General features: G+C 41.1%; 2 protein-coding genes across 9 annotated transcripts in view; one reads left to right on the top strand and one right to left on the bottom strand.

The window, feature by feature from the left end:
- Nucleotides 1-12652, bottom strand: part of FILIP1L (filamin A interacting protein 1 like) — a 267397-nt gene extending 254745 nt beyond the window's left edge. Inside the window, exon 1 of one of the 2 annotated variants that reach the window (XM_019756494.2) lies at nucleotides 12160-12652. The gene's annotated coding sequence lies outside the window, so the exon portion shown is untranslated. The remainder of the gene's footprint in view (nucleotides 1-12159) is intronic. The other variant, XM_074332907.1, reaches the window with a different exon arrangement.
- Nucleotides 1-13802, top strand: part of CMSS1 (cms1 ribosomal small subunit homolog) — a 334520-nt gene that overhangs the window by 260995 nt on the left and 59723 nt on the right. The window contains exon 1 of one of the 7 annotated variants that reach the window (XM_074332969.1): nucleotides 12445-12572. The exons of the other annotated variants lie outside the window; for them this stretch is intronic. The gene's annotated coding sequence lies outside the window, so the exon portion shown is untranslated. Of the gene's footprint in view, nucleotides 1-12444; nucleotides 12573-13802 lie in introns of those variants that run through there. 7 annotated transcript variants of the gene reach the window in all.

Here is a 13802-nt window from a genome sequence, read left to right as displayed (position 1 = left end):
AGACTGTGAAATATCTTCTCCAACTTTCATATATTCCAATGCACTCCGTGACTCGAGGCCAGGAGTCCTTAAAAGGCAACTGGTGATTAGAAGTCTCCCTACAGAAGCAGGGTACGCAGCCCTTTCAAGAGGGACCCACTCACACTGTAGAGAAGGCAGCAGCTCCAAATGGCAAGAGCCGTCCAGAAGGACACACATGGGACCCTGTCATGCAGGGTCTCTAGTCCCACTCCCCGCATAAGAATGCAGGATATGGTGAGGCCAAAAAGAACACCCACGGAGCCATAGATAGGGGAGTCATACCACTACGGTCTCGCTGGCAGCTGAGCTGACAACACAGGAAGCAGGAGCCACACCATCCGCAACCCGCTATCCACCCGTCTCCACCAACCAACCTCACTTGCCAACTGCAATCCGCCTCTCTGCAATCCATAACCCACATTCCGCCACGCCACGCCACACCTTGCTAGCTTAGCCACGGCAGTTATATCAGTGGTTAATGGCTAACTGAGAACAGCTGATGGCCAACTAGTCACAGCTGATGGCCACCTACTACCTGAGCCAGCACTGCTCTCTGGGGCTCTGTGCCCACAGACCCTGAGTCTTGAGCAGAGCAGCTCCATTCTGAGGGCCGTTGTTGCTCCTTTGGAGGATGCCACACAGGCGTCGGCATGGAACCAACCAGTGACAGGACAGGCATTTCCATTTTTGCAAAATCTCCTCTAAGCATGAGTCCTCTGTGTAACTGAAGATCTAGATTCTCTAGGGATTGGTTCCCCAAATCTTGCATTTGGTTTTTTCCTAGGAAAGTTGGAAGCATTGATTTGGCCAATAGCAGCAACCGTTATGAGTACTGAGCAAAAAGAAAGTGCGGGCAGTGAAGGGCCAAAGTCGGGATGGGAAGCTGCCTGTCGGCTGCCGGCATGGACTGTATCAGAAGCCCTAGAATGGTCACTCTGATGACTGTTGCAAACTGCCCCTTGGAAAATTTAAACAGGAAAACATTTGGGTTTGGCCTGACGTGCTTTCCAATAAGCATGTTTGTTCAAATAAATTGTTGCATTAAGGTGGATCTGTCTCTTTCACCCTAAAGAAAAAAGTCTTTGTGCCTGAATGTCGGAGACACTATCAATGAACAGCTGATATTCACGTAAAGATAAACCCCTATTAGTCAGAACCGGGATGCAGAGGTTTTCACTGAGAAGGGTCCATTTGCACCCCTTATTTGCTTGTAGGCCCCGAGGCCACGTCCCCAGGTTGGAGCTCCTCATCAGCCTCTGACTTCTCATTTCCCTGCAATGAAGATAACTGCTGTCTGTGTGTGTTTGGGTTGGGGAGGGCAGGTTCTGGGGACGAGAGCCCTCTCTACCCACCCTCCCACCACCACCAGTCATGCCAAATTGCAGGGTGGGGGCTGCAGAGAAGCTTACTCTGGCAGAGCATATAGATGGCCTGGTTGGAGGCCCCTCCGCTAAATGGCTCAGCCTGACTCCTGCCCAACACAAGAAACAGAAGACCAGATGACATAACTGTGGTCACCCAAAGCCTGTTAACCGTATCGGTTGGCTTTGTTTATTCAAGAACTCTGAGCTTCTTTTTCTTTTTTTTTTTTAACAAGGAATTTGAACCACATTTTGTTTGCGATACCCAGAGAGATGTAGCTGTGTGATTACCACTTTCACAAACGTTTAAACAAAACTGTTAGCAGTTCACCACTTTGTTTAAAGGACAATGACTTAGAGCACAGACCCATCTTCTCAAGACCCAGAGGACAGTGACCAAGGCAGAGAAGAAGCGAGTGCAGAGCTGGCTGACCAAACCTGCTTTTGGAAAACCTGAGAATCCCAAGTTTAGGGTTGAGGACTCTTTCCGTTTTGCCAGAGAAGCAGTGAGTTTAGCCCTGGGGGTTTGGTGATTTACACCAATGCCCTTAGCTTGTTAACGCTCCTCAAGTGGAAGAGAAATTCAGGAAAAGTGGAGCTGAACACAATCGCCTTTGTTGTGTTCCTTTGCCCCAGAGACAGTGGAGAACCACCGTTTTTATTGGAGCTGGTTCACTGCCCAGCCATTGCCACCCCTATTTCTTTCCTTCCATATTTTTTACCTCTGTAGTCACTTCTGTGTTACAGCCAAAACCTCACCTGTGCTTTCAATCTAATCACGTTAGTAAAATGCCTGCCATTATCTGACTTTCTCCTCATGAGAAACTTGATTTATGAGTTATTTCTTCTACTGTAGTTAGCTATGGCTAGTGTTCTTTTAGCCTTGTCTTGTACAGAGTATTTACAAGAACCCTTAACAAGAAGTATTGTTTACATCTCATAAACATTCCTCTGACAGCATACAAAAATTTATGCCTATATCAATTTTTCTAGCCTATTTACAAAGCTGTTTTAATAGATAATGTATTCTCCTACCAAAGTTTAAAAATGAAATAGCCTGTAATTGAAGCTGACCAATAATACTGACTTGAGGGCGGCAACATTCAATTTCCAAATATGTGAAACACATACAAATTATAGGAATTTAGACTAGTAACATCCTTTTTGACACATGTTTTTGAAAACTCACTTTACCCTACAGGAAGGTTGGTTTGTTTTTGTTTTTGTTTTTTTCTTTAAATCAGTTAGAGTTCCTGTCTAACAACTTCATAGCCTACAAGTAAGACTGTGATTAAAATGTTAACTAATGAGGCAAATGGGAATTCCAGAAAGACTCAGTAATCACTGAAAAGGGTAGTTAAATGGCTGTGAGAGTAACCATTTTTACCTTGATACACAGCATTTCTTATGTGCCCTTTAAACAGCACTGACAAGGTATTTCCTGGAGATTAATGGCAGTGCAAGTTAATGGGCTGAGGGAAGGCCATTAATCCTTACACAAAGGTAGTTGGGGAAGTAGAAATGAAAAACAACTGCTAAATCAAGGAGATGCCATCCCAGGAGATATTTCAAAAGATTAGTTCCCTTTTCAGAAGCCCATACTTACTCTCCCTTCTCCACATGACATACCTCAGACTCAGGTTTTCAACCTCCTGGGATGCAATTAAGCTTTTGAAAGTGGCTTGTAATCTCTCTGTACACCAAACAAAACCCTTTTTATCAATGAGCTTTCCCTTCTCACTCTTTCTCACTTAAAACCCATCCTGGAAGTCATTCATGTTACTAGCTTCTCACCATCAGACTTATTTTATTAGTTTGGACAGAATTGTGCTCAGGAGTCTAGAAACCAGGGCAGTTAGAATATACCCTCGAGGGATTTTGATGAGAAAATATCTATGTGTGCTATGCATAAGATATGCATAAAATATGAAATTACTGTCAGTGGTAGGCTGGAATTGATGGAACAATCAGACCTAGATACTTCAGTAAATCGAAGGGGTTGAATCCTCAAAAAAACACAGACACAAGTTGGTACAGTCAGGATACCATTACACGCAGAAGTGTAAGCTTCCCGACTGTGGAATACCCCCCGAGGTGTCCAATTGCAGATGATATCACACTCTGTGGAAGCTCAGTCCTCCCCCAGGCCAGTCTAGGCTGCACCCATTTTGCATGTTGGCTCATCTGGATCTGTTCCAATGACCCAGATATATTAACCTCAGAATTATGCAAGATACACAGTATGGCCTCTGGAGCAAGAAAGACTCTTGTAGAGATAGTGGGAAAAGGTGGCAGAGGATCCAGAGCCTCCAGTGAAAGACTACCCCAAGTAGCCCCATTTTGGCTTTTTACCCAAATAACAGTTGAGAGCTGGAGAATGATTCTTAGTTGAAAAAGGAGATCTGCCTCCGTGCAGGGGCGTTATCATCTACAACTGTGTTTCCTGGTAGGGGCGTTAGGACCGAGAAGCTTGCCGCCTCGCCTGTGCTAGTGAGTCTGCTCACCTTCCTCTGAGAATCTACGCTTCCTTTGGAACCCTTCCCATGAGTGAAACCCCACCTGATTCACTCATGTGGTGTCTGACTGGTTGTTCCACTAATCCCATGACGGTACTCTGATCCCTGTAGTATGTTTTCACATTTGGAAAATTAAATACCAGAGGTTATTTTGCTGCTTAAAAAAGAAAAAAACTATCGAAAATATTCGGAAAAAAAATGTTATGTTGTTGCTGACAGGTACTACCATGTTTCCCTGAAAATAAGCCCCGTTAAGATCATCAGCCAGATGGACGCATTTAGTACGTTATGACGATGGTCCAAAAGAAGATGATATGACTGTATTTGAATAAATGTAGATTGTTGTACATGAAACTATGAGACATCCACTGAAAATATGTCCTAATGCATCTTTTGGAGCAAAAATTAATATAAAACCCGGTCTTATTTTGGGGGAAATATGGTATAAGACCCCATCTTATTTTCAGGGAAAAACAGTATTGTAGTTAGGCCTAGGATGGCTGCAGCTGTACTCAACACATACAGACTTTTTTCCTTGTCGTTATTCCCTAAACAATGCAGTATAATAACTATTTATATAGTATTTGCACTGTTTTAAGTATTATAAGCAATCTAGAGATGATGTAAAGTATATGGGAGGATATGCGTGGGTTATATGCAAATACTACGCCATTTTATATAAAGGGCTTGAGCTTCCCGCGGATTTTGGTATCCTTGGGGGTCCTGGAACCAACCCCCCCAGATACCGAGGTATGAAAATTAATAAGATACTGAAAATTAATAAGGTAGCTGAAATGTGCTAAAGGAAACTAAGAAAAATGTTTTCTGGTCAGTAAGACAAAGGGTAGAAATGCAAAAGCCCCATTAGAATGGCGACTGGCATTTTGCCACTAACATGTATCTGATCTAACTCTGAAAGCATTAAATACTTGTGGATTTTGTGACAGAGCCAAGAGATGTAAATTTGTAGCTACCAGTTAAACGGAACTACTGTTTTAGTGCTGCAAGTACAGGTGCAAATCTTTATGTTCTTCCATACGTTAAAAAGAAAAAATCCTTGTTTATATACAGATTAGTTCCACTAGACCTAGGTGAACCTTTGAAGTTCTCTTTTCAACTGAAATTGCCTTGTACAAATGAACTATCCAGATGTGGATGGGAACAAAAATAACAGAATTACGTGCCGAAATAACTAGATTATTTAGGTCATGATTGCAACTTCATGATACCATCTGGGAAAATTACTAAGTGTATTTAAGTTTGAGGTAAACTGAAGTTTTTGTCCCTTCAGTAGGCCTCTTTGGGCACTTTGTTGGTAGTGGAGTTTTCTGGTCACTTTGCTTACTTTAAGAGCAATGGATCCACAACTGTGTCATAGTTTGAACTGGAGCCTTCCTTCCACACATTTGGTGGGTATTTAAGGCATCAGTTCAGTCTTTCTGAAACCTGACCCAACCACTTAACACTAAGATAATAAAACTTGCTATTTTGTGTACCGTGCTGTCTTTCCAAATTAGGAAAGAACAAATAAAACCCTGTAGAAGTGCATTGTTTTAAAAGGAGTAATTTTAATGCTGTACCATTAACATTCTCTCGAGGCAGTATTATATAAATAATTACTGCTACACAGGAAGGGTTGGTTCCCATTCTGAAATGATTTGCACACATTTAGGAATTTCATTGTCTCCTCAGAATCCTCTGGGCTGTGTGCCCATAAATTATCACATTTTGAAGGTAGAACTTCCATTAAGTGATTTAAATTTTATGGCAGGAGAGAGCAAGATAATTGGAAGGAAGGAAGGAAGGAAGGAAGGAAGGAAGGAAGGAAGGAAATCACTTTCTTACAGCTAGAGGATCTCAGAGCAGGAAAATGGGTACTTCTACTCTAACATAGATCAAGGAAATTTATGGTGTGCTTTTAATAATCAAGTTTCTGGGGGTTTTCTAAATGCCAAAACCACAAAATTTGGCATTTTAAATTCATACCTGTGTGTGGGTATGTAGTGTTTCTAGGAGTGGTTCTTAGCGTCCCAAAAAAAACACAACATTCAAATGCCAGTCCCCTTGGTTTCTATATGATGTTTCTAGCCCTAGGCTTCTTAATTTGATCCAAAGGATCCAAAGTTTTGTGCCTGTGTATTCTGGGCCTTGTAGTATTTATCACCTTCTCAGAAGAACCTAGTATACCACATTTTCAAGACTGAATTTTATTCGACCCAATCTATAACCCCATGGTGGGAGTTTTCTGTATTAATAATAATGTAATAATAGCTCCCGATTATTGAGCACTTATGTGCCACTAACTGTACTTAACACTTTATAGTTCTCATTTATTGCTCCCAACAAGGCAAGTACAATTGTTATCTCCATTTTATGTTTCTGGGAACTTAAGGCCTTGAGAGGTTAAGTAACTTGTGAAGATCACACGGAACTGGAATTAGAACCCAGGATGCCGTTTGGGAAAATCCATGCTCTTAGGCATTATACATTACAATGAACACATTCATTTATTAGTTTATTTCTAACTGGGATTTTGTTTGATTGCTATATGCAAACAGGTCTTACTCTATTCTGGTGGTTGAGCATTGCTCTTTATCTAGAGGCTATACTGTTATGATCCCAAGATCCACATTGGATTGTAGGACCCAGAAAAGTGCCTGGCATTTGTTTGTTACATAAATAAGTAAACAAATGAACAAATGTGTGCCCCTTCCAGACATGGCCAAGGTCATCTTTTGTGATACTCCCCCCATAGTGAGTACAGGCTGTGGTAGTGGTGGCAGCGGGAGTGACTCTTGTTTTTGACAGATACCATGCATGCCATAATGTCTACTGACTACTAGAATCAGCTGATTTCCCCTTGTAATTGTTTATTTGCCAGACGCCAGCAGCCTTGGGCCAGTTTCTCAACACAACATTTGGAAGTTAGCTACTTGAAGTTTTTTTGCATCGTTTTTGCCCCATGACTGTTTTCATTAGACAATGCAGTTTTGACAGTCATCATTGCACCAGAGTAGTTAGAGGATTGAATTTCTGTAGGTTGATCCTTTTTAACTATTTCTAGAAAAACAGGTATCTTTCTCTGCCACTAACTAGTTCTGAGACTTTGGGAAAACTTTGGCAGGCTTCAGTTCTTCATTGCAAAATGAGGGGAGTTGACTATACCAGTTATTTTTCAAGGATGCTTTTTCCCTTGTTTATTTCAGTGCCCTAAAATTTCTTTATTTTTATTTTTTCCTACTGAAAATCTATGTCAGAGCTGCAGTCCATCAACATGAAAGCAGAATGTGCTGTGGAAAGCTTTCAATGTAGAGCCACACAGATGGTGATTTTTAACATCTATATTGCATTTATTTTCTTAATTTATGATTTACATGCAGTACAATTCACTCTTTATAATGCAAAATTCTGCAAATGTTGATCACTAATACAGTCATGTATCTACCATTACAGTCAGGCCCTAGAGCAGTTCCATCACCCCAAATACTCCCTCTCACCCCTTTTTAGTCCACCCCTAAACCGTACAGACATAACTTTTAAACTAAGAATGGATAACTCTGGTTCAGATGCATGAGTGTGTGGTGGACCATTAGAGACATGGTTTCAACAGACATGGAAGATCTATACAAATTTTGGAGGAATTTGCGAATATGTAATTGAAAACATTTTTAAAGGGATTTTTGTTCTATACAGACTTTCCTTTCCTTTGAACTCTGTGTACCTTCAGGGAGTGGGATGAGTCTTAGAGGATATCTTTCTCTAATTGTCAAAGTTCAAGAGGTAAATCACGGTTTGATATTGTCAGATAATCCTAAATGCCCCTAATGTGCTCTGGTATCCTTGTCAGGAATATTCCAAGCATAATAAATACAATATAGTAACATTAATGAACCTTAGCACAACTAGTTACATTTTTTCTAACTCTAGCCAAATGGTTTTACTTATTCTTTCATATTTTTAACTAAAAGTTGCCAAACAAAAATTACGATGGAAAAGGTCAGTGATTTTTGTTTTTAATTCAGGTCCTAAAAACTTTTCATTTTATTTAAGAAACAAGTCTCCATCTCAATAACAGACCCTCCCACCACCACCAATATAGTTATTTTTGCATTGGCTCGGGTGATATACAATAGTAAGTTTTGAAATTCTGGACTACGCACTGCACCTGCTTAGGATCTAAAACTGACATGGAAAACACAGGCTTACCCCACATGCTCCCTGATCAAATGCAAAGGTCCTTAAAATAGCTTCATGTGAAGATGGTCAGAGCAGCTGAAAACCAAGATGCTGGTGTCCCTAGTCACAACCTGGCAGTTTAACACCCTGGCTCAGAGGCAGCTGCCTCTTGTCTCCTTGTCGCAGGGCCAGGAGCAGCAGCTCCAGGAGAAGCCCAGGTGCAGCCTCTGCTTTATCCACCTTGCTATCCTCCCCTGAATTCCGCTCTCCTACACAAGGGGCTGTCCCTAGACTCATCATGAAGATCTACAATATTCATTCCAAGCCACCAAGATGAGAGAAAAGTAGCTAAAAGCCTTGCAACAATTACAGCAGACTTTAAATAGGTACAGAATAAATTCCAGGAAAAATGTAAGAAAGACATGAGGACTTGTGTATTTGATTGGTCATAGCTAGTCTGGCACCGACGATATTAGCTATGTCTGGCATCCCACACACTGTGGCCCTCAGTAGCTTAGTTACCAGCAGACCAGTGTACTCTCAGAATCCACCAAAAAGACCTTCTTCATTCACTTAAAACTGTCCTGTTCCACTCTGCCTATCTCGATATTGCTCTCAGTTACCCAGGCTTACCATGTATCCATGTAGATCATTTTTTTCTGTGATGTTGTCTTTTATGCACGATAAACTGTTTTTCTCCAGGGCCCACTTGTGCTTCCACCAGAAGCAGGATCTGGACTGGATAGGCAATTGGTCTGATCTGATGAAACCATGTGTTATGTTTCCAGGCTGGTGGTACTAAGCAGCAGTTTAAAATTCCACGTGCATTCACATGTAGATGAATACACTAATATACTATACTGCTCCTGTCCTGAAGAGGAAGGAAAAGGCAGTAGCTCATGTTTCTTTTAGCAACTAAACTGATTTTTCGAGGGCCAGAGGAAAGAACTGAGGGGTGAGTATATAGAAGGGAAATGAGGCAGGAAGAGGACGGGGTGTGGGTAAGGCCTTAGCCTCTCCCTAGAGCATAGTCTCCCCCTTGGCTACATCCACCTTCTAACAGTAGGTCGGGGCTGGAGTACTCATGTTGCATGTTTCCTAGTCTTTCATTTGAGAAATTACTTAATGAGACTGCGTTAGAGAGAAAATGAGCTGGGCTAGTCCCTTAAACGTCTAAAACCTAGTGTTTCCACTTGCTAAACAGGGAGTAACACCCGCCTCTCCTATCCCACAGGGTCACCCGAAGGTCAAGTGAGTGGCTGATGCTGGAATTCTATAAACAATGTAAAACACTTCATAGGTATAAAGTGACATCATTGTTGTGATGAATGCCATCATAAAAAGCCTCCTCAACCAACAGAGTATGGCCACTCTTTTCAGATGTAGCCTCCAGTCAGACAGATTAGACAGAAACACCTTGAACTTCCATCACGTTTGAACCCCAGATAGCTATGAGACTATAGTACATATTTTGTCCTAGTGTCTTCCTTGGGATCTTCCTGTATGACCCAATTCTGAAAGAGCAACCTATCAGTGTGTGAGCTTTTTGTCTAATATCTGCAGTTTAGAACAGCCAGAAACGTCCACATCCCTCAAAGAAGGCTCAGGTAGTTGCACTAGCATGTATATGCCAAGCTGATGATTTGACTATTTGATCTCTGGAATTGTCTCCATAGCTTGCAGACACTAAATAACCTTTATAAAGTAGGAACAATATTTTTGTTTCTGGTTCTTAACTTGTATCTTAATCAGAAATGAGGGAGAAAATACTTCCCATGGCAAACAACATGAGCAATATACAGGTTCAGACCACTAGTTGTCGGCCCCTCTGTGAAAGTTCCTACACTCGGGGCATGTGGAAAACATTTGCCTCATTCACGTCTATATCCCTAGAACCCAGCACGTAGGAAGCACTCTGAAGTATTTGCTGAATGCATGAACAAATGAGCAAGCAAATGAAGCCCTTTGTTATATAAGTATCTCCCCTAATTATAATGAAACAAACAAAAAAAAAACCTATTTGTGCTCAGCATAAATGGTTATTAAATGCTGGTGGTCAGAAGTTCTATCCTAAAATAAATAAAAGCAATTAACATTTTTTTCTTTAAATGTTTTTTAATGCAACATGTTGGAGAAGCAAAGCATGTATTTCAGTGGTAATGAAAATTTTCCTTTAAGTTAAGACAAAGAATAATATGGACTCTATTCTGAAGAAAAGAATACAGGACCTTCTACTTTTATTACTTTTTTCCTATCCTTGGATATGCCCAACTCTTGGCAAGTTGCAATGTCGGTCTTTTGCAATAGTGTTCTATCAAACACACCATCATATTCAAGCCACAATAAAGTAGTTCCATCTCCAGTGACAATGCCACTACCTAAGACCAATCCTTAGCTAATAAATTCTTTACTTCAATCACAGTTTAAGCAAAAAATACAATTAATTACACATGAACTTTAATGGAAACTAAACTCTTTTTTGAAAATTGCACTTCTTTGTTTATAATCAATTCTTTCCTTTGTCCCAGAATCTTTGCAGAGTGTTTTTGCATTGGTTATGATAAGAACCCAAACACACTTTGCTTTGGAAAATTGCGTGAAAAATTCTCATCAGAGTAGACGTGTCTCAGTTGCCCTACATATTTGTTTTAAAGAAGTGGATATAGCCCATGAATATCATTACTGCCTTTAGAAATTTGCAGTAGCAAACAGCTCTTAAAGTACTTATGCTGATTTTTCATTAATACAATGGGAGTTTCATAATAGTGTCAACTGGTAACTGTAGAGATATATTTACTGGGAATATTTGCTTTTGAGGGGTAGAAGATTGATGCAAGCACACCTCAGAGAGATTGCAGGTTCAGTTCCAGACACTGCAATAAATTGAGTATCACACTAAAGCAAATTGTAATCTCTTTGCTGGTGGAGTTTTTAAAAAAACACATCTGTGAAGTGCAATAAAGCAAAACACCATAAAATGAGGTATGCCTATATATTGGAAAGTGTCATCATAGGAAAGCATTTTTACTTGCAGCTAGAGAAACATTGCCATAATTTGAAAGAGTTCTCTCCAGTAGTACGATACGCCATGCCCTCCTTTATACAAACCATGCACTCGTGGAATATGGTGAGTGTAGTAAAGCAACATATGTATTGCACCTCTTGTAATCCTTCCTGAGACTTGTGCAGATATTGGGGAAAAAAAGATATGTGATCATCTGCCATTAGGAAGAGAAATAGGAATGATTGAGTATGTCAAGCTTTTAGCTGACATATTCCTATTCTCTGTTGAATGGATCTCCTATATTCAAAATTATGCAGTCACCGTAAACATTGACTAATATTCCCGTTGAGCAAGTACAGTGAGCAGAACTTTCTCTGGTATCATTTGGCAGCAGTCCAGCACCATTTCCTATTGACACTGAGATGTGATGTGCAGTGGATATCTAATCATGTTATTTGAGGTGATAGGTAATTCCCAAGACCTTCCAAAACCCTGCTCAAAAATCTGCTTCTGTTCTCTGGCTCCCATTCATCAAATCTTAGCATCAAAGAAATATGAACAAAATAAAGAAAAAAGAATGCAATCTACTTCCCAATTTAAGATGCTAGTTTCTTCTGTCTTCCCATGAAAAGAGAATTCCTTCTCTCCCTTCTAGCCTATCCAGTATAATTTTCCATTCTCATCACATTGTGATGGTTTTGAAATTATGTATTGATCATTCACATCAGCTTACAAAATTAAGCTCTTAACAAGGACAGTCATTTTGTACAAACCATTTTTTAAATTTTTGACCATTTGCCTTACCCTTAAGAGAACAACAATTTAAATTTTAATTTTGGTTTTCTTTCATGCCTATCAATTCAGCAAACCTTACCTACTGTCAGGACAGTTCTTCTGTTTTGCAAACAGCTCTTACTCATATTAGCTTAAATTCATCATCATCATAAACTCCCCCCCACCCCGCCCCATGCATAATATCCAGGAGCTCCTGCTCCTGGAGAGCAGTGTGGGCAATTCCCGGAGGCTGGATAACACACTAACATCCCCAAAGCTTCTCATCAGCAGCCGTAGGGACGCTTACCTTACCGTGCAGGCACCTTTGCTTGATCACGCCCGGTAGCACTCTCTCATCCCCACCAAAATCCAACAGTGGAATCCAGGGACCAACACCAATGTTTTCTTCTTTTCTTTTTGGACACTCTCTCAGTTTTTGTTCTGTGAGCTTCAAAGCCACAGAGAGTCTGCAACCAGGGGCCACTGACAGTTCTCCAAAGGAGAGGCAGTGGGGAGCCCAACACCGAAGGGGCCCAAACACTAAATACAACCCACTTCACTCTCGGGGCAGCGTCCTTCATGCTCTGAAGACAGGCAGCCTTTCAGAATCGTTCACCCTGAGCTTGCCAGTCTCCACGGAAGAAAGGGCCTAACTGGACTGGCTGCCGGATGAGGCGACCCAAAAGCCAGGAGCCATCTGCCCGGAGCAGACAAGTAGAGGCAAGTATAGGCTCTGTGAGCGTGTGTGTGTGTGTCTGTCTGTCTGTGCCCAGCAGCTGCTCTGCAGAGTAGAAGACACCACTCTGGCAGGCAGCTCTGCAACACCCTCTTGGGTAACTGCAGATTCACGTGCACATCTTGGCTGAGAAAAGAAACCTCCCAGGCAAAACCTGGGTCCCCTTCTCTGCCCTGTCACTGCCCCAAATACACTGAGAACCACAAAAAGCAGTGCCAGCATCAAAGGAACAGATGCCCAGATGGACGTTACATTGCACCTCACTCATTTTGTACCCTACAACCATGAACCTATGCAAGCCTTGTTTGAGGTTGAAGTAGCAAGGGCATGACCTCTTCTTTGACAGTCAGAACCCAAGGCACTGGCGAGATTCGCTATTATTAACGCTGTGTTGAACTTTCACTTGAATGCCTGCCTGTTCCCTTCAGTGTCACATGAGACATGAGTACAGAGCACTGAGGACACTTTAGAGCAACATCCAAATGTGTGGTGGTGTTTATCATTATTATTCAGGTTTTTTTGTTTTGTGTTCTTCGGTGTGAAGAGAAATCTCGTACCTTAGATTGCTAAAATTTGAAGACCCTAATATTCTCTAAGTGGTACCACTTGTTCCATTTGGAGCGACAGGGGCAGGAAGAAGGAGCATGTTCATTTCTTCAGCAAGTCTGGATTGCGTCACCCGTTGGTATCGTGTCCTGTATCAGACAAACCCACCACCAGCCAGGTGCTCAGTCTGTGCATTATCTTATTTAATCTTCACAGCATCCCTTTAAATTAGTCCTATAGTGGTGATGACATAAGAAAACCAAAGCTCAGAATAATTAAGTAATTTCCCCGAGCCTCATGGTTGATAAGTATCAGACTGGGAATTCAGAATGGGATCTGAATCGTGCCACAACCTATGCTCTTTATTTTTAACCCTTACCATTGAAATAATTTCAAAGTTACAACAAAGATACAAGAATAACAAAGAGTTCCCATGTACTTTTCACTCAGGTTCTCCAATTTTTAACATTTTACCAGTTTTGCTTCCTCCCTTTCCTCCTTCCCTTCCCCTCCCCTCTTCTCTCAATCTTCCCCTTCCCCTACCTCCTTGTGTTTGTATATGTGTGCATATATGTTTCTGAATCAATTTATATACTTATACGTTAGTATTCTAAAAGATAAGTGCAGTCTTATATGTAACTGCAGCATAACAAATTCAGTAAATTAAC

The sequence above is a fragment of the Rhinolophus sinicus genome, linkage group LG01, assembly GCF_036562045.2.
Source record: "Rhinolophus sinicus isolate RSC01 linkage group LG01, ASM3656204v1, whole genome shotgun sequence".
Lineage (NCBI taxonomy): Eukaryota > Metazoa > Chordata > Mammalia > Chiroptera > Rhinolophidae > Rhinolophus > Rhinolophus sinicus.
The sequence above is the reverse complement of the archived record's forward strand: the minus strand, read 5'-3'. Positions and strand labels throughout refer to the sequence as shown.